The 16,950-nt window shown below is 39.9% G+C and overlaps 1 non-coding gene across 1 annotated transcript; it reads right to left on the minus strand.

The window, feature by feature from the left end:
- Positions 1 to 16,480: 16,480 nt before the first annotated feature.
- Positions 16,481 to 16,641, minus strand: LOC142837223 (U1 spliceosomal RNA). Its single transcript, XR_012908215.1, has one exon. It is a non-coding gene; the product is annotated as a U1 spliceosomal RNA (small nuclear RNA).
- Between the last annotated feature and the right edge of the window lie 309 nt (positions 16,642 to 16,950).

The raw sequence follows: 16,950 nt of genomic DNA on the forward strand, positions 1-16,950 counted from the left end.
TCTCAGGGTCCCCGTTCACTGCTTGCAGAGTCAAGACTGTTCCCCAGAACCAATGGTCTTCAAAGTCCAATTTCTAGTCTAGATGACAGTTAAGGATAGACTCCCATGGAATTATCTCGGCGTTATCTATTATCTATGTTTATGCTAAGTCTTACTAAAGGTGCAAGCCTAAAACCTTACCACAGAATGTTTTAAAATATCATCATTTCCTAAGTTCTAGAATCATCCAAAGAAGTCAGATAATAGCAAATATGGTCAATGATCTTCAGAACAAAGCTGTGTTTAATGGCACCCAGTCATAAACGAAACAGAAATAAAAACCACAGTGAGGTACCATGTCACTTCAGACAGAATGGCTATAACCACAAAATAGCAAATACCAAGGAGAAAGGAGGATTCTTATATATTGCTAGTAGGAATGTAAATTCATATAGCCATTCATAAAACCATCAAGAAGAGCCTCAAAAAAGTAAAAAACATATGCATCACAAGCCCAGTGAAATGATAGAGTTGCCCATATTCCCATGTTCACTGCAGTAGCATTCATAAGACCTAAGGAGTGGATCAGCAAAGCTGTCTATCAGCCAGTGAGTGGACAAAGGAAATGTAGAACATGCACCAACTGAAATATTATATAATTTTTTTAAAAAAGCAATCAGAAAGAATATTGTCATTTGCTGCAACATTATGAAAGCCAAGGATATTATGCTCAGAGAAATAAGTCAGGCACAGGAAGATAAATGTTGTATTTCTTACTCATATATTAAAGCTTAGAAAGAATAAGGTGGTGGTTAACAATGGCTATAAAGGCTAAAGAGAAGGATGGTTAAGAAATATAAAGGGTTAGAAGCATGTTGGTGAGCATAAAGTCACCATAACAACGAAAGTCAACCAAGAGAAATAGAGAAAGATTTTTTACCAGCAGTAGGTAAGGTGGTCATGGGAGAAATGTCCAAATCAATGACCACCACAGTTGCTTTCTTCCTAAAAAGCTTCCATGACCTTCCAAGGTTATGTCCACAGATAGTTATAGCCTCTTCCAGCTGTATGCTTACTTCATCAAATAGCCCATAATCTTGCAAATAATTGATATGAACATATATGATACAATGCATCACTATTGAATATTCAGCCCCGAAGAACTAGACAACATCCCTTTCCAGAGGTTTAAAGCCATAGTTTTAAACCCAAAATAAAAAGTATAAAGAAGTTTGAGAATGTAACTAAAGTATTCACATAGACAAAAGACAACTACATTTCAACTTAAATGCAATGAGGACAATAGTTTATATATTGATGCTGCCCTGCCTGAACCATACCCCTTTTCCTGTATGTTTATGGTCCATGTCTATGGATGCAATGTGACGAGCTACCTCAAGTCCCTGCCATCATACCTTCCCCAGCATGACGGACTGTACACTTGAACTATAAGTCAAAATAAATCCGTGCTTTCTACAGTTGCTTTTGTAAGTATTCTGTTGTAGCAACTGGAAAAGTAATTCATATAATGGATAAAATAAAGTCTTCATGGGCATCTCGGTTTGTGTCCAATTGTTTTTTAAATTATTGTGTCTGCCCCAGCCCATTTCATAGAAATAAAACAGATAGAAAGAAAGAGCAAGAGAAGCCAAAGGAATGTTTCCCAGTAGGACGTTGCAGAATGCGGCATGTGGTGTGGATCAGCAGGGGTTACAGACAGATACAGCAGCAGCTCCTATTCTGCTCTGTGTGTCCCTCTAAACCCAACAAGTTTATCAAATAAAGACGTTATGATAAAGTAAGTTTTAAAAGGAAAGATGAGAAAACAACTGAACGGGACCGTTGTAATCTGTAGTGGAACGCAGAACTGGGGCAAAGTATGGGAGATGGCCCTCCACTTCTGCTGCAAATCAAGAAGTTTTCCTCTTCTAAGTAGCTCTCTCTTGTTAGAAATATGGGGGAAATCCCCCCTATTAGACTCTATGAACTTTAATAAATAGTTCAGAAAGGATGAAAGGAAATCTGGAGTCTTCTCAAAAAATCATGTTTTTAGCTAAGATATAAAACACATTTTATGTGCAAAGGCATCAAAAATCCCTCCAGTTTCAAACTGATATGAATTTGCCTGTTAAGGCTGCAAGCTAAACGGGTATTGATAATGCACTGTTCACTTAAAAATTTATATTTTTGCTTTGATAATTCACTGTTAATTTGAAAAATTAAGTGTTAGACAATTCCATGCTGAATATAAAAAAAAAAATGCAGTGATTCTTCAATGGAAAGTTTCTGTTCCCCTAAAATATAAATACAAGCATAAGCTAAGAAGCAGAACGCTACATATCCACAATTCACATATTAAAATAGAAAACAAAATGGCTAGCATATTATTTTCAACTCACACCAAAACCTTTGAGGATACTGAAAATGACGTGGACCTTTGCCCAATTGCCTTCTTACATACCACTGCCAACATTCAGATATTTTCCTCAGGGACATTAATTCAGATTACAGAATACACAGAGTAAAACTGGATATCCCATGTTCTACCCTTTCAAATGATTTTTAAAATAGAATTTGAGTTGAGCACGGTGGCACATGCCTGCAATCCCACCCTTATGATGGGGAGGGCAGAGTGATCAATAGCTGAAGGCCAGCCAGCCTCAACTACGAGGGAGTCTGAGGTCATTCTGGGCTACATAAGACCCTATATCAAAAACCAGAGGCACACAGAAAAATAGAATCTGACTTTTAAACAATCGTGTATATTTGTCTGTGTGGGCATATGTGTAGTTTGTGCACGCACACATACATGTATGCGTATTGTATGTATTTTATACATGATTAATTGATACTTGTTCCCCTTCGGAGTTAAACTACTAAAATGAAGCCGGTAAATCTGCTGTGTACTAACATACTTGTACTTAAACTTTTATATCTCCTGGCCAGCACTTCTGGAGTTCCAACTACATCTTCAATTTAGCCTTAATTTTATAATAAAATATACAGCTGCTATCTTTTTTTTAGCTCTGGCAATAAAATGAGGAAAAGAAATCAGTGCACTTTCTCATACCACTCACCTTTCAATTATATTCCAGTTAAAGTCGTGGGAAAACCTCTCTCTGAGCACGCACCGACTCCAGTTTTCTAAAGCACATATGTAAGAGACAGGTTTCGGGACTGGAAAGATGATAGAAGCTAACATAAATAAGTCCTTCCTAGGACATGGGTAATAATTACACTGTAAGTTATGTAAGGCTTTGGTGACAGGACTCCAGCAAAGACATCCATTTATCAGTCTAAGCAAGCAATTCCATGTTATGTGAATGACAGAGTAAGAGCAGCTTCGATTGATTTATGGAGGGATTTCTTTCTTTCTATCAAATGACTGAGACAAAAGACCTACAGGGATGCCGGTTCATCTTTCCTGTTCAGGTGCCAATTCTTTTTATTACATTTGTTGTGTTTCTAGTGCAGACGCGGTTGCCTTGTTCACATCTGCTCACGTTAAATAAGAAATGTTTAACTGTGGGCTATTCACGATGCATTGCTCCCAGAACGTAATTGAATGCTTACTAACCTCCTTGCATGCTGCTTTGAGTGTCATGCAAGGGGAAGGATTCTGGTCTGGGAGCCAGCAGGAAACACATCCTATCCATCTTCATCTACTCTCTTAAATCTATTGCGCTCTCTAGGAGCTAGGAGGCCTGAAAAGAAATTGTCAAGTTGAAATGCCCTCCAAACCCGCTGGAGAAGGAACAAGGCATGATGGGAGTATACAGTCGCTCCAAATTCTGCCCTGCCTCTGTCCAGCCAGGTGAACTGAGGGTAAATTTCATTTGATCATCTAGCAAATGGTAAAAGTCAACCTTGACCTAGTAGGGTTACAGCGGAGAATGAAGCATATAGACACGTAAATCGCCAGCTGCCAAATCAGGAAGGACGAATTGAGCTTTCTCTAAGGAGATCTGGGAGGCCAAGAGCCCGCACTATGGAAAGAATGGTCTCAAAAAAAGACACTGTTCCTTTCTTCTCCATCCCTTAAGTCTTAGATAAGCAAAGGGATTGCTAATGCTGCCTTTAAAGGCACGTGCACAAGCAAACAGACTCCTGCACACATGCACAGCAACCTCAATATTTCCTGAATCCAGGAAAAATATAAGAGTGGGAAAAGATGACTCTAATGTGTTCATCTTTCTTGATGATAAGCACATGTCTTGAGCTGGATCCTGTAGTTTTACTGATGGGTTTTGATGTCCCTCTACTTCTGCACTAACTTTGAGAAACACCTCTCCTCCCCTCCGCCCCTTGTTCCTAACTCCCTTCTTCATCCTTACGGCTACATAAGGATTTTCCAAACCTTAAGATTGAGGATATTTGCTCTTTCCCTGTCCTATGAATGTAGGACATCACCAGGAGCAGGGTGAGCCTCCGACAGAAGCACGTAATATCTATTTTCTTTGAAATGATTTGAGATGGAAAAATAGCATTTGTATACTAAGGCAACACACAGACGTGGTGTGGAGTGAAATATAGTATGCTCAGATTGATTGAGAGAGAAAATGTGGATGCTAAAGAAAGTCCAGGCATGCTGGGGGAGGGCAGGACTCCAGGCTAGACACTAAATGACACCACTTCCCCAATGATGAATACACCCCCCCCTCACACTTTCTCTCCTGGCTACAGAGAAGTTTGCAGATGAAGACTGAGAAGCACTGTTCATGGCCTTCCTCAGAGATGCTTCTAGATGTTCAATTTAAAAAGTGGGGGAAAGGCAGTATTCTTAAAGATCTAACCCAGTGCAAAAATCCAAGGAACCTTTGCCAGCTCCTTCTGCTCCCTCTTGCTGCCTGATTGCCCATAGTAATGGTGTTAATTTCAATATAACAAGAGAGCTAAGTGGGTAACAATGTGGATGCGAAGCTGACTTGGTGTGAGGGAGCTCAGAACAGAGATGATACCTCAAAGAGAGAAAGTGAGTAAGAGTTTTGGAAACTCAGACAGGAGAAGAAAGGACACCTGACAGAAACAGAGACAAAGAAGGGTCAAACAGTCACAGAGCGGAGCTGAACACAGCTTTGGCTGGGAAATTCCCTAGAGGGGAAAGAGAGCAGAAACCACTTCCAAGGACAGTTTGTTTTGTGCCTAAGTAGAACTGGAGGGTGAGACTCCAAGAGTAAACCTTTCCATTCTAGGAAAGGCAACCAGAAAAGATATCCAAATCAACAGGGGCACAAATTGCAACACGGAAATATAAGAAACTTGAAAAAGCAAGGCAGCCTGTAGGATTTCTCTAAAAGATCACAGCTCCTCAGTTGAGTCCGAAGACAGCGAATAGCAAAACTCCAGATGATGATTCAAAAGATTACTAGCAAAAAATGACCACTGGCCTGAAAGAAGATGCAATCCCATCAATTCTACCTGGGATCTAGAGAAAAAAGTCCATTGCTAGCTAACATGGATTTTCAGTTTAATAAAGGCTTAGAGTCACCTGAAGCTCCAGGGAGCTGTGAGGAATTATCTAGACTACGTTAAATGAAGAAGACCCACCTGAACCACAGATGGAACCACTCTGAGGCTCAAGCTCCGGATGGAATAAAAAGGAAAAAGCAAACTGAGCACCCACAGCCATCACCCTCTTAGACGAGTGCATCACCACCAAGACCTCAAATTCCTGCTCTGCCACACACTGCTAGCAAGGGATTGTACTTTTGAACTGGGACAACAAGAAAGAAAGAAAGAAAGAAAGAAAGAAAGAAAGAAAGAAAGAAAGAAAGAAAGAAAGACAGACAGACAGACAGACAGACAGAAAGAAAGAAAGAAAGAAAGAAAGAAAGAAAGAAAGAAAGAAAGAAAGAAAGAAAGAGAGGAAAGCATGAAATATTTCAAACCCTGCAAGTAAATAACTGCCAACTGAGATAGGTTTATCCAAGAAGGCTACTTTTTTTTTTAAACTGATGGAGAAATTAGGATATTTCAAGGCAAGCACAAATTAAGGCAATCTCTGATGCCTCAAGCCAGCACTGTGGAATTTAGGGAATAGAGAATATTATACACTGAAGAGGAGGAAAGTCTCTGTCATGAGAGCATAAGAAAGACTAAAAAATCATAACCGAAATAAACAAAGGGGAGCTAAGCAGGAATCTGTCGGGCCTAACAGAGCTAAACATCAGATTCCTTATACTAACAGCGGAGAAATCCATGAGCAAGAGATAACCCAACTAATCAGAAAAAGGGGACCAATAAAACATGATATATACTTACTCATGAGTGGATACTAGACATAAAGCAAAGGATAAGCAGCCTACAATTGACAGTCCTAAAGAAGATAGGAAACAATGAGAACCCTAAGAAGGATATACATGAATACCGCCCTCTGGAAGGGGAAAGAGACACGATCTCCTTAATAAATTGGCAGCGTGGGGAAAAAAAGGGTGTAGGGGAGTAGAGGGGAACCAGGGAGGAGAACATGAGGGATCAGGAAGGTTGAGGTAGGTAATGGAAGGACAGGGAGAGCAAGGAAAGAGATACATTGAAAGAGGGAGCCATTATAGGGTTAGCAAGATACCAGGCACTAGGAAAACTCCCAAGAATCCACGAGGATGACCCCAGCTAAAAAATCTAGGCAATAGGGGAGAGAAGGTACCTTAACTGCCTTCCCCTATAATCAGATTGATGATTACCTTAATTGTTATCACAAAACCTTCATCCAGTAATTGATAGAAGCAGATGCAGAGATCCACAGCTAAGCGCTGGGCCAAACTTCTGAGCCCAGTCATAGAGAAAGAGGAACAATATTATGAGCAAAGGGACCAAGACCATGATGGGGAAACCCACAGAAACAAGTGACCCAAGAAAGTGGGAGCTCACTGACTCTGAACTGATGGCTAAGGAATCTGCATAGGACTGACCTAGGCCCTCTGAAAGTGGGTGACAGTTGAGTGGCTTGGGCAGTTTGTAGGGCCACTAACAATAGAACCTCGTGCAGGAACTGGCTCTTTGGAGCCCATTCGCTATGGAGAGATATTTTGCTCAGCCTAGATACAAGCGGAAGTGGAGAGGAGGGCTTGATCCTGCTTCAAGTGATGTGACAAACTTTGTTGACTCCCCATGGGAGGCCTCACCCTCTCTGAGGAGTGGATGAGGCCTGGGTTTGGGAGAAGGTGGGGGAAGCAAAACAGAAAGATGGGAGAGAGAGGGAACTGGGATTGGTATGTAAAATAAGATTGTTTTAAAATTTAAAAAAATGACCTCAGTAAGAAGTTCGGCTGTAAATGTCACCAACTCACTGATAAAACCTCGTAGACTTGCTGACTGAATTAAAAACTAGACCCAACCATCTCCTCTCTCCAAGAACCACACTTCACAAATAAAGGTTTTCACAGATTGCAGGTCAAGGGATCAAACACAATCTGTCAATAAAAGAGTCATAAAAAAATAGCTGACATTGTTCTTTGCTTTCTGATAAATTAGACTTCAAACCCAAATTAGTCAGAAGAGATAAGGTAAGTATTTACATATTAATAAATGGATTCATCAAGAATATATAACAATTGTAAATATACACACAACAAACAATAGAGATCCAAATTTCATAAATAAATAAAACAAAACACTAATGAAAACCAAAGGTCAGATACTACAGTAATAGTAGGTGATTTCAATACCTCATACTTATGTCTACATAAACCATCCAAAAAAGTGGAAATTCAGAGCTAAACTACACTCCAGAACAGGACTTAACAGGTACCTTTAGGAGATACCATCTGAAAGAAATACAACACATTTTTTTTTAACGTTCCATGGAATACACTCTAAAACAGACTATATTCTAGGCCAGAAATCAAGTCTTATTAGATGTAAAAATTCAAAATAGCCTCTTCTATCTTCTCAGATCATACTATCAGAGTTCTCTAGAAACTGGTAGCCAAAGTAAATCAATAAATACACAAACTGTACAATTGCATGAAAACTGAACAGTATTCGCTTGAACGGCCATTCGGTCATTGAAAACATCAGGAAAGAAATGAAAAGGCTTTTAGAGACAGATGAAAGTAAAGGCATAACTTACCAAGCCTGTTGAGATACAGCGAGGGCAGTTCTAAAAGGAAGGTTACCAGCTGTGAGTGCTTACACTTAAAACCCCAGCAAGATCTTACATAAACAACCTACTGATGCACCTCAAGATCCTAGGAAAACAAGACCAAACCAAACCACAAAACAGCACGGAGCCAGACATAAGAATGGTCAGGAAAGAGCTGAATGAAATGAAGACTACAGAACAGTTCTCAGAATCAAACAAAGAGATGCTTCTTTAAAAAAAAAATAATAAAATAATATTGACAATCTCCTGGCCAAATAACCAGAAGAAAAGCAAGATTCAAATTAAAAAAAAAGTAGATATGAAAGGGAAAAGCTACTGCAGATTGTGATGAATCCAAATGAGCATTTATATTACAAATGACTGAAAAATACTGAAAAAAAATTAATAAATCCTGAGACAAAAAATGACCCACTGATATTAAATCAGGAGGATATAAACAATATAAAGAAATGAATAGCAATCAGTTAGAGTGACGTAGTCATTAAAAGTGTTTCAAGAAAGAAATGCAAACACTGGAGTTTATCACTGCATTGTACTCCACTAAAGCTGTAAAGAGTGAATACCAGGCCTGGGAATGCAGCTCAGTGGGTAGGGTGCTCACCCAGCATGTGCAAGGGCCTGGGTTTGATCCCCACCACTGCATAAATCAGCTGTTCCAGTTCATGTCTTTAATTCCAGCTGTTAGAAGATGGAGGCAAGAGATCATAAACTTAAATTCAGCCTGAGGCCAGCCTGGACTATACAATAAAAGCTCTGAACTAGGAATAAAAGCTATACATGACAAATCTATAGCCAACGTCAGAAGTGATGATTAAAAATCGGAAAAATATTGAAAAATTCTAAAATCTGGGATACGTTTATTTGTTTTTAATCAGTAATGAGTGGGGAGTGAGACAACTTCATCATCACCCTTTGGAAGGGGATAGGCAAGAGATGGGGCTGGGGATGCTTTCATCATTTCTGGAAAGGTATCATGGGTGTCAAGTGTGAGCCCATACCCAACGGCAAGCCCTCAGCACATTGCTGAAAACAAGCTAGACCTGCAAACAAGGGTAACGTAGTAGAAAAATTGCACACTTCAGTCAAGGAAAAGACCCTAGTCTTTGCTGCAGCCCTATCATTGACCTTGGGCCATTCCTAACTTTGGGTATGTTTGCTCTTCTTGACTTTACAACAAGAGGCAGAGCAAGAGGTCCCTGAGGGTTTTGAGACTCTGAAGTTACTGAGACATCAGGAAACCAAATGTGAGTTATCATCTATGTTTCTGACCTAAATGAAAAATGACCAGACCATTCATACTGCAAAAATCCTGCACACATAGATGCCATGGAAAAGGAAACTCAGATAAAAGAGTGATTCCCTGACCCTCTGGCAAACATGTGGATGTTTATTATGCTGCTTTCAAATTTACCCCCAAATAAAATTATGAACAAAATACAAAGAACTACCTCTCTCAATGTTCCAGAGAGCGCCAAGACCGTAGTTGCTGTTAGTAGTCAGGCATTTGTACTGGTCTGCACTTGGGGTCCTGACAGGACACGTCCTCAGCTGCAGCCCCTAAGAAGCAACCCCTGTGTACATTAGCTAGGATCCCTTATAAAAGGCGGGCCTTGCAGGCTTCCTGTCTCTCTTTCTTTCTTTCTTTCTTTCTTTCTTTCTTTCTTTCTTTCTTTCTTTCTTTCTTTCTTTCTTTCTTCTCTCTCTCTCTCTCTCTCTCTCTCTCTCTCTCTCTCTCTCTCTCTCTCTCTCTCTCTCCTTTCTCTCTCTCTTCTGACACTCTTGTCCTCAGGGACCAATCTCTGCTCCTCCGTCCCCTCTCTGCTCCCTTCTCTGTTCCTTCTCTCTCCTTTTCCCTATAAACCTCCTGTGTGAGCCCTGTTGTATGGCATTTTTCTTCCCAGTAGTTTTAGAAGTTGCTAAAATTGATATGTTCCCTTCTTTGTCTCATAACATCAACGGTACAGATAAAAGGCAGATTAAACATTTGGGTCAAGCATGTGCACTGTTAAATTAATAAATAATATTAAGTACTTCTTTGGTGTTCCATTATAATAAAATCTACTGTTTCTTCAGTCTCATCTGAAAAGGTTTTATCCTGTCCTGGAAAACCCACTCAAAGATTCCAGCACTTCTATGAGTTAAGAGGATTCATGGGGACAGGTCACTGTTTCTGCCCCCAAAATATATATGTTTCTCCATGGAAATTATTCTAACAGGTCAACAGCACTCTCATTTCACACAAAGAGTGGAACCTCATTTCCTATGTTTCTATCCTCATGCCAATGGGAGCCCAGAAATAGTATATTCTCAAATATTTCAGAGGACACAGAAAAATATGTTTTCCTAGTCAGTGTAAACTTTTAAGAAAGAACTTAAGAGATCTCCTTGTCAAAGTTTAGGATCCAGGAAAAAAATGCTATTAGCTAGTACTTTGATGTAACTTTTTATTTGATCATGTTAAAAAAAAAAAAGAAGTGCAAATTGCTAAAGAGAGAAGACAAAGGGGGTGAAGGAATATTATATATTCTGTAAACATTTTTCAGTACTAGAGGTAGTTTTTGATCCCAAAAGGCAAGCCCTCGTCACAAACACATTTCCCTTCCCTTCCCCTTCTGTCCTTTCTTCCATTGCCTCCTTTTAATTCTTTTTCCTTCTCTTCTTTCTTCTCCCTTGCTTTCTTCTTTTTCTCCTCATCCCCCGTCTTTTCCAGCTCTCTACAACCTGCTCAGTCTGCATAATGTTACTTGTGTTTATGCTTTCTGGACTGATGTCTTGGTATTGGGTCATCAGTTGGTGTGTTCTTCCCTGGAAAAGACTATTTCTTCGGCTCTCACTCTTTTTCCTCTACTCAACATCTCAAGTTTAGGGTGAAAGTCATAGATCGTGATGGCCGGCAGCAAACGCCTTATGTAAGCTGTTTGACTTTGTGAGCCAGGGTTGTCTTTGTCTTGACATCTCAACACTACTGCTATATTATACAAGTAACAACTGACAATGAGAAAATGATCGTGACTTTTTATATTCCATTATGACCTTATAGAAACAGATGGAAGAACAAAGCTGACCAGTTTTCCAGCCCTTGTTCTAGAGTCCATGTGTTCTCTTCAAGATTAGTCTTTTGGTTTTGCCATTGTTATAGATTTGCATGTAACATCTTAATAACCTTGTAAGTATTCATATCAAATAGTAACTTTGGTATTTGCTGCACGGAGGCATTAAATCTACTTAATACATTAAATTTTCTCAAACTAAGCATCTAGTTGTTGCATATCCATTTCTTTTTTAATTTTTTATTGTTTTTATTGAGACTGTCCATCCAAATTGCTGTCTTTTATTTCCACACCTTGATTTTTCTTTTGTATTTTATTTTTAATTGTTTTATTGAGCTATATATTTTTTTCTGCTCTCCTCCCCTCCTATCCCCTCCCCTTCTACCCTCTCCTGTAGTCCCCATGCTTCCAATTTACTCAAGAGATCTTGTCTTTTTCTACTTCCCATGTAGATTAGATCTATGTATTCTGTCTTATGGTCCTCTTTGTTTCCTAGGTTCTCTGGTATTGTGAATTGTAGGCTGGTTTTTCTCTGCTTTATGTCTAAAAGCCATTTATGAGTGAATGCATATGATATTTGTCTTTCTGGGTCTGGGTTACCTACTTTGTCCTTTTAACCTTAAGTCTTATCCTGGTCATAGGTCCTATTAAGTTAGAATCTATCTGTCTGATTATTTCTTTTCTTTTTTTCTTTCTTCCTTCCTTCCCTTATTTTTAAAAATATTCTTTTCTCATTTTACACACCAATTCCTGTTTCCACTCCCTGTAATCCTCCTGCTCCCCTCACCTTCCCCCACCTCACCCCCAAGAAATTTTTTAAGTTAAAAAATATTTTAAGAATTTAAAAATACTAAAATTCCTTCGAATCACAGAGCCATTGCAGAAGTTACTCCTTCGACAGTGTTCAAGCTGTTTGGCTGATAGGTAAAGCAAAAATACCAGGACTTTGGCCATATCCAGATTTTGAGGTTGTTAATAAAGGACTATATTAGGGTATTGTTTAAAAATATACCCAGCTAAATTGAAGCATGTTCAACTTCTTATTTGGCACTAGATTCCAAGATTGGCTTCTATATAATCTTATTCACTATAGTTCCTGAAGTGCTGAGCCATGTTGAACAGGCTTCTTTTATTTATCTTCTAGAGAGCATTGGGTAACTTGTTCAGTCAGGTCATTAAATAAATAAATCAAACACTTGATTCATATTTTTCTAAATGAATGCAACAAGCAAACTCCTGCTCAAACCATGCTATCAATTTTTCCTTAGTCTCATTCATTCATGTCTTTACTTAAAGCAAAAAGCTCAGGAAGCTACAATTTCCTGCTTTTCATAAAAAAATACTATGTTGCACAAGAATGTGCTAAGAAAGAAATTAAAAGTAGATTAATGCATATGCCAATAGTGCAAAATGGGTACAGATATTTCTGTATCACTCAGGAGAGAAAAGATTCATGCTATTTTATTGAATTATTTTCTTCTTAATTGTCACAGACATCTGGGTACTGAAAGCATCCCTGGGTGTCATACTGGGGCCCCCACACATTCATGGGACTCCAGAAAAATGTTTCAAGGGAAAGACCTAGGTTTCCAACCTGGGATGCTTCTAAAGATTCCTTGCTAGGAATCGTGATTCATTTGGCCATGATTCTGCTTCATTGCCAGACAAGCCATGGCCTGGTAGTAGAAACTTGTATTCCGTCATTTCTCCTGATGACTAAAGTCCACAAGAATCCCATCCGTCTACCTTCCCCAAAGCGGCTGCCTACCCCTCTTCTCTTTGTGTTTTTATGGATCATGTGTGCGCTTTTTTACATTAACTGACTCTCCTGCATATAATTCTGTTAGAGGTTGACTAAAACATAAAGTCGAATCAATTAAGAATGTCTAATGTCCCACTGTAGGGAACAGCAGCTTCTAAGAATTAATGTCTTTGGATTACCATAAATAAAGCATGGAGAAGGATATTTGTGCATAGAGCTTTGCCTGTATCTCTAAGTTTTCTCTAGGGTAGAACTTGTGGAAATGTTTCTATCAGATCAAGAGGTAATAAAACCACACTTACATAATGTTAATTTCTCTTCTCCCAAGAAGTTAAACACTGCATACTGCTATTGCCTTATGCATTGCTCCTATAAAATAGCTATTTACATCCTCTGCCTATTTTTTGGTTGTCTTCAGTTTTTACCATCTCATTAAATTGCATGTCTCACTTGTAATTTTTAAAGTGGTTTGGAGAAAGGCGGTTAACAAATGTGTCATCAGCATCATTTACTTATTTCTGTAAATTTTCCCATTGAAGCCTTGCTTAAAACATCTAAAATTTTCCATTGGTGCTGGGTAGAGAACCAGGCAAGACTTTTCAGTACCTAAAGGCAGTGCTGGGCTGCCATCTAGTATTTACGTGTGGAACTGCCCGCAATATGCATTGAAAGCTTTCTCATATTTACAACATATGGAATCCTGTAAACATAAGAATGTCGCCTTATGTACCAAAGCATTGACAGAAGCTCGAAGCTAATGTCAATGAATGCAAGAACCAGGGTTCCCACCTACTCACAACAAGGAATGTTGCATCTATCCTCCACAATTAATGCTTGTTCACCTTGACTGAACAGACAGAATACTACTCTGGAAACCAGGAAAGGCGGGGTCCTTCTGAACTTACTGATAACAAATGCACCGACCTTTGTGTGCCCACTACTCAGTTCCTATACTCTAATGAGTGACAAAGAGGCATTGTCCTGTCAATCATACCCCCAAGGGCACATGGCACTGAACTCTATTTTTTCCTGGGACTACCACAATCATGTCAGTTCAGTGGTTTTCCCTCCCAGCACTGTGTCTTCCTGTCTCTTCTGCTCTCCCCTCCACACGTGGAGATGATAATCCTATCTTAGGTGGCTTGGCCACCAACCCTCAAAACTCTGGTCCAGCGGAGAACTTCAGTAGAAGGAGGGATGCAGAGTGATGGTAATTAATGACATCTGGTGACCGTGAGGACAGGCACTATTTCCAATAACTCCTTATATTCCCAATGGCTCCCAGGGCCTTCTTTCTCTACCTATGCCTCTTCATTCTTCCTTGGGGAATAAATAAGCCCCAAAATTCAGATTGTCACTGCTCATTTCTACCCATATGTCACCCCAAATAGAATTATATGCTCTTTCCTTCCTATCAACAGCAGCTCATTGAGGAGTGATAGGATTAGCACAGTCTCGTTTCTTTGGTTCCTTCTTCTCTGAGTCTTGATCTCCCCTACTATGCAGTACCAGCATCATTTTTCACCTATGCCCAGACAGGACCATGGGTTAGTAAGCTCGATGCGGCTCCATCTTTATGTGACTAACAAACTAGGCCTCTTTGAGCACGAGCCTCCCTGGTGAAGTTCTGACTCCTTAATGGGGTGTTCTAGACCCCTCAGTGAGATCCAGATCTTCCTCTTTACCTTCTCTTTCAAGCTTCCTTCCTACCCTGCCCTATCAGGACGCCTGTGATCTGGACATCATTTTATCCCTGGATCCTCAGACCACGGTCTAAGAAGCTTTGCCATATCTACTGGCATAGGTAAGAAGGCACTCATGCCATCTAAGGTTTTTTTTTCTTAATTTTTTTTTTTGGAAAATATGTGGGTGCACCCCTCGCGGTCCTGAGTTCCTTGCTCGTGCTCTCTCTCCTTCTGCTCCTGATTTGGACCTTGAGATTTCAGTCCGATGCTCCAATGTGGGTCTCTGTCTCTGTCTCCTTTCACCGCCTGATGAAGGTTAATATTCAGGAGGATGCCTATATGTTTTTCTTTGGGTTCACCTTCTTATTTAGCTTCTCTAGGATAGCGAATTATAGGCTCAATGTCCTTTATGTATGGCTAGAAACCAAATATGAGTGAGTACATCCCATGTTCCTCTTTTTGGGTCTGGCTTACCTCACTCAGGATAGTGTTTTCTATTTCCATCCATTTGCATGCAAAATTCAAGAAGTCCTTGTTTTTTACTGCTGAGTAGTACTCTAATATGTATATACTGAGACAATGGGGATATTCTATTGCGAACCCACCAAGGCCAGTTGGCCTGGGTCTGAAAAAGCATGGGATAAAACCGGACTTGCTGAACATAGTGGAAAATGAGGACTACTGAGAACTCAAGAACAATGGCAATGGGTTTTTGATCCTACTGCACGTACTGGCTTTGGGGGAGCCTAGGCAGTTTGGATGCTCACCTAACTAGACCTGGATGGAGGTGGGTGGTCCTTGGACTTCCCACAGGTCAGGGAACCCTGATTGCTCTTCGGGCTGATGAGGGAGGGGGACTTGATCGGGGGAGGGGGAGGGAAATGGGAGGCGGTGGCAGGGAGGAGGCAGAAATCTTTAATAAATAAATAAATAAAAAAGAAATTAGGATTTAACAAAAAAAAAAGGAAAATATGTGAATTTTATTAACTTTGAACCTGGATCCCAATTTACAAGTTCACAAATGCCCATTGAACTGAGCTAGATGTTTTTCAGGGGGAAGGAAGTGTTCCAAAACAGGGTTGGCTGTCCTGAAACTCATTCAGTAGACCAGGTTAGCCTTGAACTCAGAGGTCTGTCTGTCTCTGCCTCCTGAGTGCTGGGCTTGTACCACCACCACCTGCCTTGAGCTGGGTTTTTTTTTTTTTGGTTGGTTTTTGGTTTGACACGTCATTATCTTTAGCATCACGTGCCATAGGGTCCTCCTGAGGCTGCACAATAGATGCATTGGTTGTGTCTCCTGCAGAGGACATGCCAGTTACTTTAGATTCTCATGCAGCACTCTTTATTTTTATTCTTGATGCAAACTTTAAGGCTCATCTCATACATTAAATCTAAATCTTAATACGATGCTGGAAAATTCACATGTGCATTAAAGTTGGGAAATACTGAACACATATCTGCCCCTCATTCCCTGGCTTTCCCTACCATTGTACCTATTAATCCTCTTACATGCAATTCACTATCTAAATTGGTCTTGTTTGTTTTGTTTTGTTCCCTCATCACATTGAGCTTTGGGATAGCTAAGATCTTGGCATACCTTGCCATATTTCATAGTAAGCACCCAATCACTCAGTTATTCTTGCTTATTATTTCAGTAAGTTGTTGCTTACTGAAATAGTCCTAAATTTAAATTTATTTCCTCTTGCTCCTTTTTAGGTGCACCACAGCCCACAATCCATTATGTTTCCTCTGCTTTTCAGGTCTTATCAGTTCATCAAATTGCAACATTTTAAATCAACAGCCTTCCCTCAATATTTCAGACATATTGCATCTCTGCCCTCCTAGAACCTATAGGATCCATCCCGACACCTAATTACAGTGTCACCTCGAAGATTTCTCCCATTAGGGAAAAGCATGATACAGTCTCCACTGCCACAAATTATGCAGTTGAGTTTTCCACCCTTGGGGAAATCACAGAAGTCAGCACCTACAGGGTGAGATGGATATGTCTCGCCCTGGGAAAACTACTTCATGATCATGGTATCTCCCCTGCCAGGTAAGATTTTTTTAAGACATGTTTTTTTTTTCTATGTAGCCCCGGATGTCTTGGTACCAGTTCTGTAGACCAGTCTGGCCTTGAACTCAGGGATCCACCTGCCTCTGCCTACTGAGTGCTGGGATTAAAGGCCTGTGCCACAATGTTTGGTGACCTGAAAGATTTCTTGCATTCATTCTTTAGAAAAAGAAACAAGCTGGCTCCAAAAAATGAGAGAAAAAGACTAGAAATTTGAAGTTCAGGCAACTGGTTCTTTTGAAAAATCATTTCTTGAGAATCCTTTCAAATGAATGGGTCTCACAATAAATCACTGTGGG

Source organism: Microtus pennsylvanicus, chromosome 17 (genome assembly GCF_037038515.1).
Source record: "Microtus pennsylvanicus isolate mMicPen1 chromosome 17, mMicPen1.hap1, whole genome shotgun sequence".
Lineage (NCBI taxonomy): Eukaryota > Metazoa > Chordata > Mammalia > Rodentia > Cricetidae > Microtus > Microtus pennsylvanicus.